General features: G+C 41.6%; 1 protein-coding gene across 2 annotated transcripts in view; it reads right to left on the bottom strand.

The window, feature by feature from the left end:
* Rbm12b (RNA binding motif protein 12B) overlaps window positions 1–20,258 on the bottom strand; it is a 355,955-nt gene that overhangs the window by 86,355 nt on the left and 249,342 nt on the right. The window contains exon 3 of one of the 2 annotated variants that reach the window (XR_013423915.1): window positions 13,983–15,570. The exons of the other annotated variant lie outside the window; for it this stretch is intronic. The gene's annotated coding sequence lies outside the window, so the exon portion shown is untranslated. Of the gene's footprint in view, window positions 1–13,982; window positions 15,571–20,258 lie in introns of those variants that run through there. 2 annotated transcript variants of the gene reach the window in all.

Raw genomic sequence — 20,258 nt, 5'->3', positions numbered from 1 at the left:
TAAATTATCCAACCTCTACCAATGTAAATTATCTTCACATCACACACCATCTCTCTCCCTTCCTTTCTCCTCTCTCTCTCCCCATCTCTTCCTCTTCCACACACACTCACACACATGCAAGCATACACAATTCACAAATAAGCTTTCAGTGCATTTTTTTCTGTACATTTCTCATCTCTTACTGTCAATGGGAATTTGTGTCTGGAATTAGGACCATCACCATGAATTCACAAGCAGCTTACAAGTTCTCCAAGTCAGCAACTATCAGATCCGCTGCAGAAATCCTAGCAGACGTGATTTTTGGAGGACAGCCAAGAGGGCTGGAGTCTGTTGCGAGTCAGCCAGACTGTTTCCACGAGCACATCTGACTCCACTAACACTTAAGACGTGTATCTCCCTCACCCAGGGCCTGCGACTTGCCAGCAGGAATAAACAGGACACCACAGGCCTTGAGCCTGAGCCCCAGGGTTATGGTTTCTGAACAGAATCAACTAGGCTCTGACTTTCCTTCCTCCTGAGGGATAAAGATGATTCAGGCTGAAACAGCTGAGGAATATGGAAATCATTAGCAGGCTAAATCATACACAACAACCAAAGTATTAAGAAATATCAGTAAACAAAATAACCAGCATTTCCCATCCCCAAAGATCTCAGAACTGAGGAGCAGGGCCAAGAGGACGACTCTTAGCCATCCCCTGATCCAGGAGAGAACATGGCTCATTATAGTTACTGTGACCCAGCACAGACTCCAATCAGATCTCCTCCAGCCCTGCCCAGTGACCGCCCCACAGGTTGGTTCTTGATCAGCTCACTGGTCTCTAGGGATGGTCTACTCTTCTTCACAAATGATGGACCACTAGTGGAAAATTGTAGGGGATTTTATTCACCATATTTCCAAAGGAAGGAAATTTAAGGAGGAGAATGGATGATAGATAGTTCATGGGGAAGATACAAGAAGAAAGTCTCCCAGTGGGGGCTCAGCACCACTCCCTGGCTTTGTTTTTCCTTCTGTCTTAGATTCTAACTAAAGCCTCATTCCAGGGGTAAGAACAATTGTGTAACTGGGCTTTCCAAGGAACCCATAAATGGGGAGAGAGAAGAGTGTGGTTTTCCCAATGTCATTCTCTTCTCCCCTGAACATTTTGTTTAATGTCGCCATTTTAACATTAGGAGGAACTGCTATATTCATACCACTTCCCAAATAATCAATTAGTACAGAAATGAGGATTTTTCAGCTCACTGATCTCTATGAATGGTCGACTCTTCTTCACAAATGATGGACCACCCTTCCCCCAAAAGGTGATCTTACAACATGCATAGGAGCATCTCATCAGCTGCCCCAATAAGTGGAGGATACAACCAGCATTGAGTAAATGAGAGCCAGAGATACCAGACACCATGCAATGTCTGGGACAGAGCCTTCCAGCAAATCATCCCACCCAAATAAAACAGAAATTGATTGAGAAATATTGCCCCTTTCTTCCTTTGCTATAGGACTCAGTGAGACTTGGGAGGCAAGGTAGAATGGAAAAAGCATCAGAGTGCTAAGGTCTCCATCACGACTCTCTCAGTGACACCTGGGCTTGGACAAGTCACAATTGCTTTGATGTGTTTATTCATTAAAAAATGAGGGCCTAACATCTAATTCATAGAGCAGTCAGAAGCACTACAAAAGAATGCACCTAAAATCATAAGCACCTACTAGTGTAAAACTGTAGGGGATTTTATTCACCAGATTTCCAAAGGAAGGAAATTTAAGGAGGAGAATAGATGATAGATAGTTCATGGGGAAGATAGAAGAAGAAGGTCTCCCAGTGGGGGCTCAGTCTCGACATTCAGAAGGCTGGGAGTGTGTGTGATTGAGGGTGTCAGGAGACAGACAGCAGTGGAAGGAGCAAGTGACTTTGAGGGCCAACTGCCAGCAGGATATTAGCAAAATATTGTTAAGTGAGCAATATGATCTCCAAGGCTTCAGGAAGAGGGCTAGAACAACATAGGATTGTGAGGTTACATGCCTTGTGGAAACTTGCAGGGGGTAAATTGCACATCAAGTCAGGTCAGAAACAGCATGTAAGGAGGTGGGAGAAGAAAGCTTGGGGTCAGAAGTGATACTAACCAGATGTAAAAGCTGGTGACTACAACACAGTTCACCTGAATTTCAAAGATCTAAAAAAATAGCAGATCAAGTAGATACTGGAAAATTTTTTTTTTATTTGAATTAAACCTAGAATTTTTCAACCCTATCCCACACTATACCAGACCCTGAAGCCTCAGTTGACCAATAATTATAGAGAGCTTACAATAGACAAGACAGTGCATGCAGGGAATATAAAGGAGTCAACAACACAACCGTGCCCTTGGGTTCGGTGGCTCATGGAAAGGGATTTGAGATCAAACACACCTACATGCAATCCAGGTCTGCTGTTTACCTGCAGTCTAATCTTGGGCACATCTTTGTAATTCGTGACTTCCAGAATCCTCACCTATAAATGGTAACAAAACTAGTACTTACCTCAGAGGAATGTGGTGGAAAGTACATCAGAGGAACCATGTAAATGTACACAATTATCAATGGTACCTCACAGGGCACATAACTGAATAATGTCTGCTCAAGTAAAAGGAACTAAAATGAATCAAAACTTCCATATATTTTTCTCTTTCAAGTTATTGCAATCACATACTGTGGTCACCTATGCTAGAGTTAAGTCTGAATAGATTATGAGACAAGAAAGCCTGGGTTTATGGATCTCATTGATTCCTTAAATTTTCGCCACTATCCCAACACAGTATTTTTTGGAAAATGAGGAGCAAGATCCTGTTAAAAACAATTTTTGTGATCATGTGAATTCACAGAACTCTACTGCTCTTAAGCTACTGAAAAATAGCTCTCTCCCAGAGAATGAAGCAGCCTCAATGCTTTCAAAATCCAGGCAGTGGCTGGGGTAACATGGGCTCCACATCAATGTTTGCAGAATAAATACTTCCAGGGACTACTCTACCTAATGAGATGCTCGATTCTGACAAGTGTGTGTCCCGGTGTTATATGCTAAAATGCTTTTATTCCATTTTGTGTTATAGACAAGACTCGATAAAATCATCTCACAATTTGTGGGACTCACATATGTGCTAATATGACCTTAAAGGCCCTTCTTTTCTCTAATGGATAGAATTATGCCATTATATCTGAATCTAGTCATTAAATTAGTGCACTTGAACACAGAAATGTCCCCTTTTCATGAAAGAAAAAAAAAAGAATTCCATCTAATCAAATAAGGTTCTCTAAAACTATGTCTATATTTATTTATTTAGATGAGCAGTATCCTACAAACAAGACACCAAAGCATCCCTCATGCTTAGTCATTGGACGACATCTTTAGACTGTAAGCCCATGAGGGTCGCTGTAGACCCTTGTCTATTTTGTTCATTATTGTATCTCAGTGAGCAACACAATGTCTGCAGAGTTGGAAATGCTTGATAAATATTTTTGAAATAAATGTTTCCTGAACTCCTATCAAATTATTTTGAAAGCAGCCAAGCAAGTGGCCTGGGTGGGGACATGGGCTCCTCATTGGTATTTTAGGGAAGCTATTGCCTAAAGGCACTATTAAAAGTATTCAACATGTCATCTTCAGGAAAGAAAGAATAAGGACTGTTTTTGAACCATGCTGGAAAGAATCTTCAACATTCTTGAAAGAATGTTTCCAAGCAGTGAAAAGCAGTGATCATGCCAGGTTGACTCTCATCCTTCTGACTAGGGATCTTCATTTACCCAAGTTCAGACTGAGGAATCGGTGGAAGGAACTCTATTCAAACTTTCAGCCAGATTTCACACTGAAAAGTTGCTGCAGGCTAGTGGGGATTCCCAGTGTGGAAAGTTGTTATAGAATCATCAGCATGGCTTGTGTTCTTTACTGCTTACCACGTCAAGCCCCGGTTATCAATGGTAGTATAAAACAATAATGATGGTGGACATTTATAGAGCACTTACCTCTTGCTGGGCACTCTGCTAAATCCTTTGCATATAACGTCTCATTTAATACTAAGGCACCATGACATAGGTACTATTATCCCCATTTTCCAATTACAATAGCTCACCATTTAAAGAAAATAACATAAACAGTTCAGAGTCTTACCATATGCTAAGTGACAAAGTCAGGATTGAAACTCAATCTGTCTGATTCTAAAGGCTCTTGATGATTAGATGAATTTTAAATTAATACAATATGATTTGTCTCCACCTTCTTTCTGCAAACTTAGATGAAGAATTGTAAGACAAATAGGAGCACAACTGGATATCGGTGTGTCTGTTTTTCTTTATTCATTTCTACCACAAATGTTGGCATGACCTAGGCCATGAGGAATTCTAGCTCTAGTGAGGTCCCAGGGCCTTTCTCACATGAAAGATGGGGAGACTGCCATGGAGTTGTCTTGTTTATAGAGAAAGAGAGCATTCCTTAGCCTGCTATCCCATTAACAGAGCTGATAAAACATTTGTTATTAGACACTCTGGGAAAGTTATTCACCTCTCTGAGCCTCGTATGTGGAAAAAGCATGGGCTTTGGAATCACAGACAAATCTGAAAGACTCCTGGGAACCTACCAGAAATAAAGAGTAAATGAGTTATAAATTATTCCATCTACCATAATGGAATCATTAGGTGTGTCTGTATTTGTCCACGAAGTACAGAGATGATCTAGACCTGTGCTGCTCAATACAATAGCAACTGGCCACATTTGGTTATTTAAATTAATTAAGTGTAAATCAAATTGAAAATTCAGTTCCTCAGTCATGCTAGCCACATTCTAAGTGCTCAATAGCACATGTTGCTAATAGCTACTGTGTTGGGCAGTACAGATCTAGCCGTTTCTAGAACATCCTAATCATCCCCAAAAGCACTGTTGAATAGCACTGGTCTAGATACAAAAAGAAAGCAAATCTTTGCTGGCCAAACAACTGTTACTTCAACGAGGGTTCATATGCTCCGATTTTAGTGTGAATTTTTTTTTTCCTTCCTCTTCCTAATGAGTTATATTAGTCAGGACATATTTGATTACAAAAAGAAAAAATCTAACTCTAAAATACCAGAAGCCAAAATAGAGAATTTATTTGTTCTCATAATTGAAAAATCTAAAAATAAAGCCCAGTCCATTCCAGGGTTTCAAATCTGCCATTAGAACTCTCTTTCTCCATCTCTCAGCTCTACTCTATATGGCTTTCTTGGGTGGGCATAAACCATTTGGGGACAAAGATGACGCCGGACTCAGATTCATATAGTTCTTAGTGCCTGCAATCTCTCATTTGATCTTCAATGTCAGTCTCTGATTGGCTTGAACCTGAACTATATGGGGATTTTTATTAAAATATTATTATTCTATTCACCAGAGACCGGTAACTGACTACTATCCAAGCAGAAGAGAAGAGGCATTATTATTACCTATTTAAAAGATAAGGAGAGTTCACCAATACCTGGTGCCAGTCCAGACTAATTTTTTTTTCAACTGTATGACTTTCAGCAAACTCTAATCAGCAAACTCTAATCCTAATTTCTCTATATCTCCATTTTCTCATCTTAAAATGGGGACAATAATACTAACCTTCTGAGGTCCATCCTGAGAATAAATGGAAGCACACACCAAAGTTAACCCAGTATGAAAAAAAACAACACTCCCACTAAAAATGCCAGCTACTGCTCTCCCTTTTATTCTTCCTAACCATACAAAGCAGTGCAGTATAAACATCCAATCACTGGTGAAGACATTTCCTATTCTAAGAATGGGGACAGAGAATGATCTCTGATCCTTGGAGTGTCCAAAGGAGACCTCAGAGAACCCAGGACAGGAAGGTTTTGAAACATGGGCACACAGGCAGAAGGAAGGGAACAGGACACTCCTCACCACAGGCCAGGGAACTCATGCCTGTGTCTCCAAAGCTGTGTTTCTCACTCAAGAACAGGAAACAGGAGAGAATTTAAGTCTTTCTTTACTCATCATCTGCAGATAAAGTTGAGAGGCAGCATGATATGTTGTTTTTTTTTTTAATGTTAATAAAAAGAGCACAACAAAATGGAATGAGAGAAGCCAGGCGTGTCTCATCTGCCATCCCTGTACCCCTGAGCTCTCAGCACTGCCGGTGGCTGATGGTGATGAGTTCTTCCCAGAGGGGCGAGTTGGAGCAGACTGTACGGTAGGGCTCCGAGCATCTTCCAAATGCCTCTGTCTGTCCAGTGGGGGCGGAGGCCTCCTAACAGCTGCTGCGCTGCTTTGTAAACAAGTGGGGGACACACTTCTTTAACCTGGAATCCTGCAGCTGAAAAATATGTTTACCTCTCCAAGGATTTGGTTGGAAACGCTTCAAAGATTTTCTGCTTTTCCCAGAAAGCGGGGGCTCAGTATGAAGCAATGGGCTTCATGTCTGAGAACAGTGCTCTTCTTAGGAGAGAACAATTTTTTCTTGCCTGACAGTAAATAACTTTCTGATGTGGGCAAGAACACAAGACCAGATTATCTCAGAGATAGATGAGATGCAGTTTAGCTCACGTGCAAAGTAAGGAGGCATTCCCATCCAAGGTGGGGGCCAGCATTGCGTGGAAGATAGGCACATTTCCAGGGCATGTTGTGATGATTGGATCATTTCCAGAACCCACTGCCAAAGCTGGCCTCTGGGCAGCTGCAGATTGAGGGGGGCTTCATCATCCTCCCAACCCTCCCCCTCCCACCACTGCAACTGTGTTACATGTGCACGCGCGCCTGAGTGTGCGCACACACATGCACCAGCCAAAAACACTAATTAGCATGTGCTTTTATGTATGAGAGCTTAAAAGCCATCAGGACAGCTGTTGTCTTGAAGCCAAGGAACTCAATTCAAGTCATAGCTCTGTTATTTGGCCATATGACCAGGTCATCTCACCCCTCTGAGATTCGATTTCTTCATTTGTAAATGAAGATGATAATATCTGAACCAATTAACTCAGGGTTTTGATGAAGACCCAAATTAAAATGAGATGGCAGGTGGGAATGTCTTCCACTAACTCTGCAGCCCTTTTTTCTCCCAAGGTTTGGAGCACAGGGTGGCAGCACTGATGTCACCTGGAAACTGGTTAGAAATGTGAATTCATGCCCCCAGACGGGCTGAATCAAAAACCCACATTTGAACCATCTACAAAGTCATTGATATACATGGTCAAGTTCCAAAGCCCTCTGGAAATGGATGTAGGGAGGAGATGCAAAGCTGAACTAAATCTGAACCATGGAGCTAACCATTTTGGCTCCATGACTGACTTCTTCCTTCTCCAGTGGGTCAGACATTCTCAGAAAGTAGCAACACTGCCACTTATTGGTTCTCCGAGACACAGGACACAAGGTAACTAAGGCTTACTGCATAAGTGTGTGATGAATTGCTTACTTATGTGAAAGTTATGGCTGTATCTTACATACTTATTTTTAAAAAATCACACACACACACACACACACACACACACACACACACACACACACCATGACTTGAAAGACCCTATAGAATGATCCAACCTGCGGTTTTTGAAGATTGCATCCCACCCCATCCTTTCCCCCAGCTCCCACCACACTGGCCTCCTGACTCCTCAAACACACTAGGCATCTCTGGAGGGGAAGCTTTGCATGTTTTTTTCTTCTGCCTGGAATGTGTTTCCCCTCAAAAGCCACAGATCTCAGTCACTCATCTTGAAATCTTTGCTCACATGTTACCTTCCCAGCAATGTTCACCCTCTATGTAAGAATTGCAACACCCCTTTTAACCCACTTTTTTTTTCTCCACAGCACTTATTACTTTCTAGAAACTATAGGCTGATTTATCATGCCTGGATATCTTATTCTTTCTCAACCCCAAATAGAACATAAGCTCATGAAGGCAGGAGTTTTTGTCCATTTTGTTCCCTGCTGTACACTCAGCTCCTGGAAGAATCCTGACACACTGCTCCACATCTGCTGAATGGGTGGATGAACACACAGGAGAATGGCTTTGAACATGAACTCTGGGATCAACTTGGGTTGGAATTTCAGCTCTGTCTCCACTAGGTGTCTGATGGTACAATGACTGTCATATAGGAAATGGCTCTGCATGCCTTAGCTATCTACTACTAAATCATGATTATTATTATTTCAAGAAAATAATGAAACCGTATCACTTATTTTAATAAATACACTTTTATAGAATATGCCACATCAACCAAAACTAAGAACTGTGATGTTGTTGATGGACCTTTATTCTTATTTACTTATTTATATGTTGTGCTGAGAATCGAACCCAGTGCCTCACACATGTGAGGCAAGCCCTCTACCACTAAGCTACGACTCCAGCCCCAACAACAAAGATTTCTTTCTCAATGAGACTGTCTTGGACTCCTCATTGTAAAGTTTGTCCCTCTTCCTTCTTTCACTTCATAATACCTCTTATCATCTGCAGGTATGTGTCCATTTATGTGTCTCCTTGCTTCTTGTCTCTATCTCTTTTTATATTCTAAGCTCTATAAGAACCAGAGCTATGTCAATTGGTCCGTTACTATATATTCAGTACCCAGCAGAGTTCCTGGCACACTGTTCCTGGCACACTGTTGGCAATCAACAAATACTTTAAAATAGTTGTTCAAAGGTTAATTCATGGGTAGGGCTTTCTAAGGAAAAGATTATGAGGTTGTTTTTTTTTTAAACTTTCGCACATTGGATTTAAACCCAAATAATAAACATATTATTAAAAGATATAGGTATATGTTCAATAACGCAAACACTATGATCACAGTATCATTGTGTGATGGAACCTTAGCCAAGTCATTTAATAAGTAACCATGCATTTAATACTCATCTTGTATAAATCAATAAACAGTGACTGAGACCATATCAAAAATGTGCATTAATCCTGTTCCATTGCAGTTAACAGCCCATAGGCTGGACAATCTGAAATAAATAACAAACCTAAAAGAATATGCACAGTTATGACTTTAAATATCTGTTAAAAGATATAAGCTAAATATCATTATAATTATTATCAAGAAATAGGTCAAAAATATTTTTTATGGTTTTCTACCTTTTTAAATTTTCTCCAAATGTCTCCAACAATGAATTTGACAATAAGTTACAAAATTTTCCCACATAAGATTGGGAATGTGGTATGAAAAATGGAATGAAAGAAAAACTGAATCAGGAAAAAGAAAAAGAAAAGCCAGGAGACTAATAAAGTGAAGCGAGAGTAGGAATTCACTCAGAGGTAGGCTTCTCTGAACAGGATGCAGCCATAGGGCATGGGATGGCACAGACAATAAATGAGTAGGCACATTCCCATGCCTGGACATCAAAAAATAGAGATAATGATCCCTGGACCTAGCAACCAATGAGGAATACAGTGAGGATAAATTAGATACAGTTTTCCTTTGGAGGAAAAGCACTATATAATTTATGATATTGTTATTATAATCATTAGTCATCTTTGCCTAGATTTATGGAGTGACTCATCCTAAATTAAGCCTTTGGAACAATGAGAAGAGGGAAATTTATGAGACCTACAATGATTTTCTAGTCTCATAAAAGATTGTAGTACTTGATTCTTGAGATGTTGAAATATCTCTGCCTCTTAACAGGAGGCTTCAGGGACCGTCCTTTGATTCATTATTTTATAAGTCTTTCAGGTCCCTATCTCTTGCTCCTCTGGGGCTAATAATTCATCCAGCATTTTAAGTCACCTTGACTGTCAATAAATTATTTTAACTTACCTTTAGAATATCTGCTACATCTCTCCTGTCCCTAAAATGATTGTTACATTTTGATTCCCCTTAATTTCTCTTTGTTTAACATTTTTTGAGCACTTATCATATGTAAGGCAGAGAGCAGGTCCTCTTACAGACATAAGGGAAACAAGATCTTGTATATCTCTTATATCTAGTTGGGAATATAACCAAAAACCAGAAATAGATACATATTTAAAAAAAAAAAAGAAGAAGAACCATCAGGTCAAAGGGATTAACTGAATAGAGTGTGAAAGAGGGAGAAGAGTACAAAAGATGCCAGGTTTCCTCACCCAGCAGGCTGGATGGAGAATGACATCATTGGCCAGATAGTGAGCAGTCAGGCAGGGGGAGAGGGCAGTCAACTGTTTGAAACATATTCAGTAGAGGTTGAATAAGATATCCAGCAAGAAGCTGGAGTCATGAGGTCTGGGGCTTAGGATAATAGCCAGGACTACAGACACGGATTTGGAATTGATACAAAAAGAAATCCTGGGAGTGGGTAAAATATTCCATGAACGAACATGAAACAAGAAAGCAAGACAGGGTGGTCTCATAATTAAAAACCAAAGAAGGAAAGAGACAACTAAGTAATTTGGGGAAGAAATAAACAGTGTAGGAAAGGCTTGAAAGCAGAAAATAAATGAGAAACTGAATTTTAAAAATAATGGCAGAGAGACAAAGGAGTGAAATAATAAAGTCCCAGAGTTGTGAGTTGTGAGCAAAAGCTGATTGGAGGGCTTAGCCTTGAAAGAAGTCTTCTCTTTCTTCTCCCTACCTCCCTCTCTCTGTCTCCTCTCCCTCTCTTTCTTATCAGTAGCAAAGAATGGACAAAAACTGACATATTCTGAATCCAGAGGACTTAAAAGAGGGAGGAAATACTGACAGCAATTATGAAAAGATGAATTAGGAAAGGTTGTGATGTCAGAGAAAATGACATCATGAAAAGAGCTGGGGCTTTGGAATCAGACCAGGCCTGGATTCAAATCTCGGCATCAACACTTACTATCTGTGTGACCTTGGGCAAGCAATTGAATTAAACCGAGCTTCCGTTCTGCCTTGTGTAGAAGTGGCAAAGAACTATTTCACCAGGTTGCCTCCAGCATTAAGGAAGAGGACTTGTGAAAGCCCTGCCTCAGCTTCCATGAAGAAGGACTTCTGAGGATAAATCAGGCCCAAAGACAAGGCAGTGGCTCTCAAACTTGAACGTGCATTAGAATCTGCTGGACAGCACATCTCAATATAAATTCCCAGGCCTGCCCTAGAATTCATTTCTGACTTAGTAGGTCTGAGATGGGGCTTCAAAACCTTTATTTCTAGTAAGTTCTGAAGTGATGCTGAGGCTTCAGTCCTGGAACCACACTTTGACTACCCCTGAGATAGAGAAATCTGGGCAGAAAGGGTAAAGGGATGGGAAGTCTCATTGGCCCTAGAACACAGTTCCAGATGCTCACTTCTCTTTTTAGAATTTATTTTCCTCCCATGCACATGATCATTTTGTCTCCAGAATCTTGGCCATCTTGTTTTAAAAGCTGGCACTCTTACCTGAGAATCTGCAGAACCTGGAGCAGTTCCCAAAAAGCAAAAGCAATTCATCCAACTGTAGCTGGAGCACTGGGTGCAAGGGAAAGACAGCTCTGGGCTGCCTGAAGACAGAGGTACACAAGAGGCGAGTGGTTCTATGCACCTCCCCCAAGGACTTTGAGCAAAAGCCACCCAGATGGAGCAATTTGGGAGTCAGGCTTAGGAAACTTTTTTTTTTTTTTTAATGTGGAAACTGTCACAGTTTATATATTATTTTAATTTTGCTCTGTCTTTTCAATATTGCTTGGCTTAAGTATTTAATATTTCACATTTCTTTCTCTCTTTTTTTGTCCATGTTAAATTACTTTTAAAAAATTCTTTTCCCAGGCCCAAAAGTACCTTTATGCTAAACAGTAGTTCACATCCCTTTGTTGAGGATCAGATTATCTCTGAGCACACTCTACTCCTGGTTTTGCTCCTAATTCCTTCTCATTGTATTATTCACTTATTCCATTCTATTGCATCCATTATTCACTACACTTTTTTTCCTAAAAAAAAATTGATTTTGCAGAAATCGAACACCCTCATTTTTCATTTCTTGGTTGGAGTTACTTTGTAGAAACTCAACTAGATTATGGCTCCTAATGCACTGATGCTCTGCTGAGTGCACGTTGCCCGGCATTTTTATAAGTTCTGAATATAAAGTCGCATCAAAACCCATTCCTTTTCAAGATCCTCCTTTCATATATCATTTAAGGAAATTGCTCAACCATCCAGCTTGCTTCTACTTAGTCCCTGACTCATCTCCTCACTGCTGAATACCCCATCATCCTCCCTACATTTATGTTTTCACTCAAAGAAGGAGCTGAGTTAACTAGATATTCAGTTGCCCAGTGTCCCTGCAGCTGTGCGCTGCAGTGAGGTCTGGAGACTGCAAGGGCCTGGGGACAACCAGGGTCAGAACAGTAGTGAGGTATCAACCCCTTTCTCCTCCCTGCATCCAGATCTTGTCATGTCTCACCTATGAAATTTTTCTTGGTTTCCTTAAATATACGATGGGTACCTGGTCTCCTGCTTTGTCTAAATTATCCAAACTATAATGGGATGAATGGCTGAATGATGAATGAATGCAATACAGACCCCCTGCAGCCTGTGTGTGCTCACTCAGCTACTGTCTTACCACTATTCAGAATGCCTGACAGTGCCCTAAATGTGTCACACTCATACTTCCAAACTATTGCCCAAGTCACTCCCTCCCTACTCTGCTTTCTCTGATGAGCTTGGCATCTCTTCTTTCTCCAGAAAATCACCCCTGCCCATCTGCCTGGGATGGGTGCCCTCCAACGTACTGAAAACATGTTGGCTTCTCTGCTCTAACTAGTATTTACTCTCAACTTGCCTGTCCTGCTTCTTGACTCGAATGTGAGCAACTAATAAAGCAGGATCTGCATCTCATCCCCAGCTACAGTCCTAGCTCCTACCTCAACACTCAAGTAGTGGTGTCTGCAATGAAAGAAGACATGTGATGTTCAGATGAAAGACAGGGACTTCCAGCATGGATAGTTGCCATGGGAATGGAGAGGAGTAGAAAGGCATGAGATAGGACAGAAGAAGAATCTCCAATAGAGTAGCTTATTGGATATAGGGTGATGGGAGGGGAAAGGTAAAACATGGAACCCGGTGGCTTCCCATCTGCCACAAATGATTGGAGCTGCTGTTAGTTTAACAGAGGCCTGGAAATTTAAATTTGCTTAACAAACCAAAGTAGCTGTATACCATATAGCCTATTCACCAATGTTTTTAATGGAAAAAAAGTGTTACTTACAGGAACAGCATAATAAAAATATCTCAACTTTTTAAAATTCAAAATAATAATATACATATGGGCAAAAAAATAAAGTTCTAGAATCAGAGGAGAAAGATTCCACTCATGCTAAGGCTAATGTCCTCAATCCCTCTTTCCTTTACCTTTCTCTAGCTGCAGCCTGGTACAGGTCCTCTGTTGAGGTTTAGGTATAAAATGTACCCCCAAAGCTCCTGTGTTAGTGCAGGAATGTTAGGAGGTAAAACGATTGGATTGTGAGAGCTGGAACCTAAGCTGTCCATCCTAGTTCAACTGGACTAACTGGGAGGTAACTGTAGGCAGGTAGGGTGTGGCTGGAGGAGGGGGTCACTGGAGGGTGTTCCCTGAAAGCCCTTTCCCTTCTCTCTCTCTCTGGTTCCTGACCACTATGGGGTGAGAAGTTCTCCTCTAGCACACCTTTCCACCATGGTGTTCTCCTCACCTTGGACCCAGAGCAAAGGAGTTGGACCACCATGGACTGAATCTCCAAAACTCTCAGCCAAAATAAACTTCTCCTCCTCTAAGTTATTGTCAGGATTTTGGTCACAGGGACAAAAATATGACTCACACCCCTCCTTCAGGGTTCTTTCCAGCTGTTGACCATGTGGAATTACACATGCCAAGAACTGGGTGACATTTTTCTAAGTCTTCTAAAAACAACAGTGCCTCTACTCTTAAAATCTCAAGCTTTCATTTCTCCATCTTAGAGTAATTGGGTTTCTCCCCAACTCTCCTACTCCTCCTCTGTCATCTCTCTCTCTCTCTCTCTCTCTCTCTCTCTCTCTCTCTCTCTCTCTCTCTCTCTCTCTCTCTCTCTCCCCCCCTCCCCTCCCCTCTCCTCTCCTCTCCTTCCTTCTTCTTTTCTTTCTCCTCTTTCTCCCCTCCCCTCTACCTCTTGCTTCTATTCCTCTTCCTCTTCCTCTTTCCACCCCATTCCATATTTGTTCCTACCATCTGAACTATCTTTACATAGCTGAAAATGTATTCTTTAGGGCCCAGTCCCCAAGCAGTTCCTAGTTTTCAACCATTCCTTTTGTATTTTGGTGAAAGATACCTTTAAGACTTAAAAACTAGAAGTCAACACTGGTTCATAATTGCAAGAAAATCTAATATGGGCTGGAAGAAGTTCAGGTCTATGCACTGTCCCATATTATTTTCTTTTTTACCTATATAAACCCGGCCTTTCCTTTTATATCTAGCATCCAATCCATGCTATTCAGGAACCTTTCCTAGGACCCAGCCCTGAACCAACAAACCCTCCTAATTCTAATAACATGTATTCTCTAAAATTATAGAAGCTACGTGCTTGTATTGGGGCATCCACAGGTAGTTCGTGGGAGTAATCACTGGTCTCCTCTTTAGATTTCCCTTCCCATGGCAGTATCTAGAGCCACATAGAACTTAATACGTGTAATAATTACTTGTCACCCATAGTGGACTGCCTCTACATTTTAGGTGACAACTTAGCTCCATATTCACATGTAATATTTGGTGATCCTTCCAAAAGCATTCCTTAATAAATAGATGTTAAGGGCTGGGGCTGTAGCTCAGTGGCAGAATGCTTGCCTAGCATGTGTGAGGCACTGGGTTCAATCCTCAGCACCACATAAAAATAAATAAAATAAAGGCATTCTGTCCACCTACAACTACAAAATGAAAGAAAGAAAGAAAGAAGAAAGAAAAAGAAAGAAAGAAAGGAAGGAAGGAAGGAAGGAAGGAAGGAAGGAAGGAAGGAAGGAAGGAAGGAAGGAAGGAAGGAAGAGCTGTTAGGCCAAGCACAGTGGCACATGCCTATAATCCCAACAACTCAAAGGCTAAGACAGGAGGATCACAAGTTCAAAGCCAGCCTTAGCAACTGCAAGGTGCTAAGCAACTCAGTGACACCCTGTCTCAAAATAAAATTCAAAATAGGGCTGGGGATGTGGCTTAGTGATCAAGTGCCTCTGAATTCAATCACTGATACTCACCCCACCTCACCCCCCATAAAAAATAAAGAAACAGCTGTTAGTCTCACACAGAGTTGTTTCTTTTCTCATGCTGTCGATTCAAATTCTGGCCCTGCCCAGAGAGCCAAGTATTGCGAGTTCTCTTAGCTTGCTGTGGGAGACAGCCCCATTACTCTTCATATAAGAAGCCTTCACACACTCCCAGGAGCCCAGCACTTCAGGAGGCCACATCACTGCAGTAAGCAAAGCCTCTGCCTGTCTGGCTCCCTCCAGCCCAAGCCCCTCACCACACACCCCTTTGTGGAAGCCTGCAGCTGTGGCCACTGAGCCTCGATTCCAGCCCTGGCCAGGAGGGAGTCTGCCAGGGTGAGGGTCACACAGAGCCACCAATCTGCCACCATACTGCACTGGAGCAGGGTGCAGGTGCGCAGGGCTGTGTCGACGAAGCTGATTACCCTCATCATGGAAACAACCGGGCAACTTCAGCACATTCTGTAGCCTGTAAACTGCAAGGAAGAACAGAGTCAGCAGCAGCATTTCTAATGAGGGAACAATGAATGAAGCAGAAGAAAAAGTCAAAATCCCACCCCACTACCCCAACCCCTCACCCAACTGTGCTCCAAACATCCTGAAAGAACCCTCAGCCTCTTTTAGGTTCTGACTCCTTATGAAAGAAAATGTCTCAGAGGAACCCTGACACTAGCACTATTGGACATCGGTGGCCAAAGATTAGAAAAAGTGAAAAACCCTGTCACCATTAAACCCTGACAATCTAGAGATGCTACACCACTCTGTCTACTTCCCGATTGCCTGCTTTGATTTTATGATTCATCATTCATATAAATATACATAGGAATGTATGTAGTATATAAATACATCATTTATTCCAAGAGTTTTTTTGTCCTATATTCAGTTTTTTTTCTTTTCAGTTTGTTTCAATTTAGCCATTTTACTGTTAAAGAAATAATCACAGTTGAAGGAATTTTCTAGGCTTTGTAAGTGTTTAGAGGATGTGGAAACTTAACCTTTAAAAAAATGAACTTGATAAAGTAGTAAATACATGGTACATGTGCATGTCTATGTGTATATACACATAGATGTCTGCATACACACCCATACAGGCCGAGTGTGGCATATACGCATGTGTATATACTCCCTCTGGAAGCCCTTCCATGTTATCAAATACCCTTATATCCTGAGCTCCTCATTGGAACCTTCACTCCCCATCTTCCTGAAAGTCTGATTCAGACTGAGAGCTCCCATTTCCTGCAGCCTTTTCAGATGATCATATTCATTCTCCTGCATTCTGCGTGCCTTAGAGCAAGTCAGGAAGTGGGGCTTGCATTCTCCCTTTGCCTCACCTGCCCTTCAACCTCTCTCAGCAAAAGTACCCCCATTAATAACACTTCCAGAACAAGATACATGTTCTATTTCTACATGTTCTATTTCTTTCCACCTATTTTGGGGTAGGATGAGAAACCTCCCTCTCCTCCTGATGCTTATTCTCTAAAAACTCTTGTTATCCCAATTCTTGGATTTATGAACTTTTTTCTTCCCTAAACATATTATTCTGTTCTTATGATTATTATAGTGTTAGGTACATTTTAGTAACCATAGCATGCCTCCCTTTAAAAAAAATAGGGGGTGCATGCATTGTCTAGGCAAAGGAAAAGTTGCTTATTTCTGGTATGCAGAGTTCTGATACTATTTGAATATCAAAAAGAAATTGGATTTTCTGTGCATGCCTGATTCCCTTGCATGCTTATGTCAAAATTTTGACACAGTAAGTATAGACCTCCTCCATGTGGACTCCAATTGATTAATTAAAGGGGAAATTCATTGCAAAATTGCCAGCAGCTGTTGGCTAGAACAGAGGCTAGGGAGTCAGACACCAAAAAAGGCCAGCAGTGGAACAGGACCATCTCTAGAGGATGTGCTGAGTATTGTGGAAAATAAGTTTTATTTTACTTAGTCTGAGCCTTTTTTCATTTTGTTATTAAGAATATTTGATATTTTATGTTGAAAATGAGCAACTCACCTCAAGCAGTTTTCTTTATTTTTCTTCCTTTTTTTCCCCTTCTGATCAAGGATAAAGAAATGTGTGGCAAGACACATTAGTTGATACCAAGATATTTCAACAGTATTGAAAGACACAGCCAAGAAATGCAATTTACGTGGTCTAAGACCATGGCCAAGACTCTGACCACTGAGGTAGGAAAAACCTTCAGACAACTTCAGTTTGTGAGTTTCCAAGTTTCACTTTCAATAGGTAATGTGTGACCACGCGTGGAATTTCAGATCCACCCAGAGTGGCAGGCATTAGAAGAAACTTCTAACAAATACCAAAAGCAGAGCATGTGAAGAAAAAGAGTCCCACCTGAGGCTTAATTAGAGATTGTAGGGAAGAGTAAGGAGAAGACAGAGGGGAAGAAGTCAGCCACCTGGAGGAGATTCATAGAGAAAGAGTTCAGGAGTATAGAACTCTCTAATAAGTCATGGCAGTGACATTCCTGAAAGAAATTCCTAATCCTCTCAACAAAAACTGAAGTTGAAAATTTCCCCATCTGCACTCACCCTTGCCAGGAGCTCATAAATCTGGGGCAGCGCCAGGGCTCTGACCTAACCATGATGGAGAGCTCAGCTGGGAGAACAGTCATCCCCTGAGCCACTGCACAGCACCAGGGGCCACCTGTGAGTCACAGCCTGTGGGAGGTTGGGGAACATCTGGTCAAGTTCCTCTCCTGCCATCACCACGGGTCTGACTCGACACTACTTGTGTCTGTTTTAAATGTACCACTCTCTCCAACACAGCATCTTTGGAACATCAGGATGTTGCATAATGACGGAGTGGAATCCAAAAACCAAGCCACACATGTAGAACTATGAGAAACCACATGTGGGAGAGAAAAAAAATCATCTCAGCTTGAATATTATTTTTATTCTCAAAACAGTAAATGTGTTGGAAGGCATATTGAATATTCAGTACAGACAGAATGGATGAGAATGTGCCAGGCTTATGAACTTTTGTACTAAAGGGACTGGAGGGTATTTTCAAACCATCTTAATAACTACCAGTCATTGAGTTCCTGCTAGGTGTCAGGCACCTTATAAACATTATCTCTATTGATTCAATATGGTGCAAAGTGGTTCTTATGATTCTCATTTTTCCAATTAGAAAACTAACCACTAAAACAATAAACAACTCCCACATCTGGCAAATGAAAAAGATAGATTTGGATATTGTTTCCTTTGTCTCCAGAGCTTACAGTCCTCCTAATCATTCTGCTTTCTTCTTTGTCCACCTAGAAATGCTGAAACATGACAAGAGTGTAGACTTCCTGTGCTTGCTCAAATCCATCAAGTGGGCAGAGTGTAGCCAGAGGCTGCGTCACTCACTGAAAACATGAATGCAGGTCTCTAACCTAGCCTTGGACAGAAAAATGGGCATAAAGCATCCATTCATCACAACCACCTTGGAGACTACCCTGTGCAATGTCTTCATTTTACAAAGAATGAAAACCAAGGACAGGAGGACAAAATGACCATAAAATTTCAGAACACTCATGAGATTCCGAGTCATCTGGGTAGCAAGAGGAACATTTTCTCTGCATAGCTATCCTCTAACTCAACAGATGGCTCCTACCCCTCAGCATGTAAACACAAGTCTACCTAATAGTGACAAAACCAAAACAAAACGTTGGAAACCCTGACCTAGCTTCTGCCTCTAGCTACCATCCGATATATTCTTCCTTTTATAAACAAAATTCTAGAAATAGAAGTTGGTACTTGCTGGTTTTATCTTCTCCCATGGAACTGGAGCTCTATAGGAATACCTATTCAATCTTCCCCTTCTCCCCTAGCTCCTGCCCTGCTGGCTCCAGGACCCAGTGTTGAACACCACATTATGTGGATTCATTTTTTCTATTGCAACTTTGCCAAAAGCCTAAATAACAATTCCAACAACTTGTCAATTAATCAAGAGAAGATCAATCACTAGGGGTTGAACTCAGGGGCACTCAACCACTGAGCCACATCCCCATCCCTATTTTGTAATTTATTTAGAGACAGGGTCTCACTGAGTTGAAAAATTGCCGAGGCTGGCTTTGAACTCGCAATCCTCCTGCCGCAGCCTCCCAAGCTGCTGGGATTACAGGCATGCACCACCACACCCAGCTGTGATAAAATCGATTACTCTTGACCTAAGGGATGCTTGTTTAAACAGAAATATAATTTCTCATGGGCACTTATGGGACCAGCAGATTGGTAGAGCCTTGACAAAATCATCTTCTTTGTCCTTATATTGGAACAGACTCATTCCTCAGCCATAGGCAGCAGAGGAAAGAAAATCAGATTCTGGAGCCTTGGCAGGGAGGTGATATGTGGATCTTGGGTTCTTGTTCCAAAATAAATAACTATGTCTGTTTTCCAGTCAGTTTTCTGACTTTTACATAACAAGCAGGATGTCAGTAAAAATGAACCTTAATCAATTATTCCTGTCATTCAGACCACCTAACATCCTTGTTCTGTCAATTGCCACAGTCAGGAAGGCGAGGGTATTTCTGCTATTGCCTGGGAAAGCGGGAGCTTTGCTGTGAGTATTGCCACAGTCACCAGCATCCTAAGTGGATGTGAGAGAGAAAAAAAAAAAAAGAAAGAAAAATGTCTCATACAGAGTTCCCTTGAAAACCAAGTACAGACTGGAGACTTTATTTGACAGGTTGGAGACCCAAGGCAGTGAGAGTGCCTGAAAAGATAAGCTGGGCTAGGAAGTTGAAAAGCCACAGCGTCTCTGCCCTGGCCCCTGCATTACAACGAGCCTCAAAGACACAGCTGGTGCTCAGCAGGTGTGGCCACTCAGCACCTGGGATGTCTCTAGACAGGCTGTTCCAAGAAACAGCTTGCAGTTTCTTGGAGGAAGAAAAGAGGATTTCTCTGCGTGGCTTCTTCTCATCTTCTGTCTCTTGGGTTTAGCACATAGGAAGGAAGTTTCCCCCCAAACCCAAGGCAGGTCCCCCAACACTCTAAATGGCTGCTAAGAAGCCCATTCTATTACTGCAGTGGGCAGTCTGAAAGTGGCTAGAAAAGCTAAAGACCCCAGGAGTGTAGCTGGTCATGCTCATGTGATACAATTCATGGACCCATAAGGGGAACAAGCAGTCTCAGTGGCAGTGGAGGTCCTGGAAAGCAGGTGAAG

Source organism: Ictidomys tridecemlineatus, chromosome 7, assembly GCF_052094955.1.
Source record: "Ictidomys tridecemlineatus isolate mIctTri1 chromosome 7, mIctTri1.hap1, whole genome shotgun sequence".
In the NCBI taxonomy this organism is placed as follows: domain Eukaryota; kingdom Metazoa; phylum Chordata; class Mammalia; order Rodentia; family Sciuridae; genus Ictidomys; species Ictidomys tridecemlineatus.
This window is presented reverse-complemented; position numbering and strand designations above follow the sequence as displayed.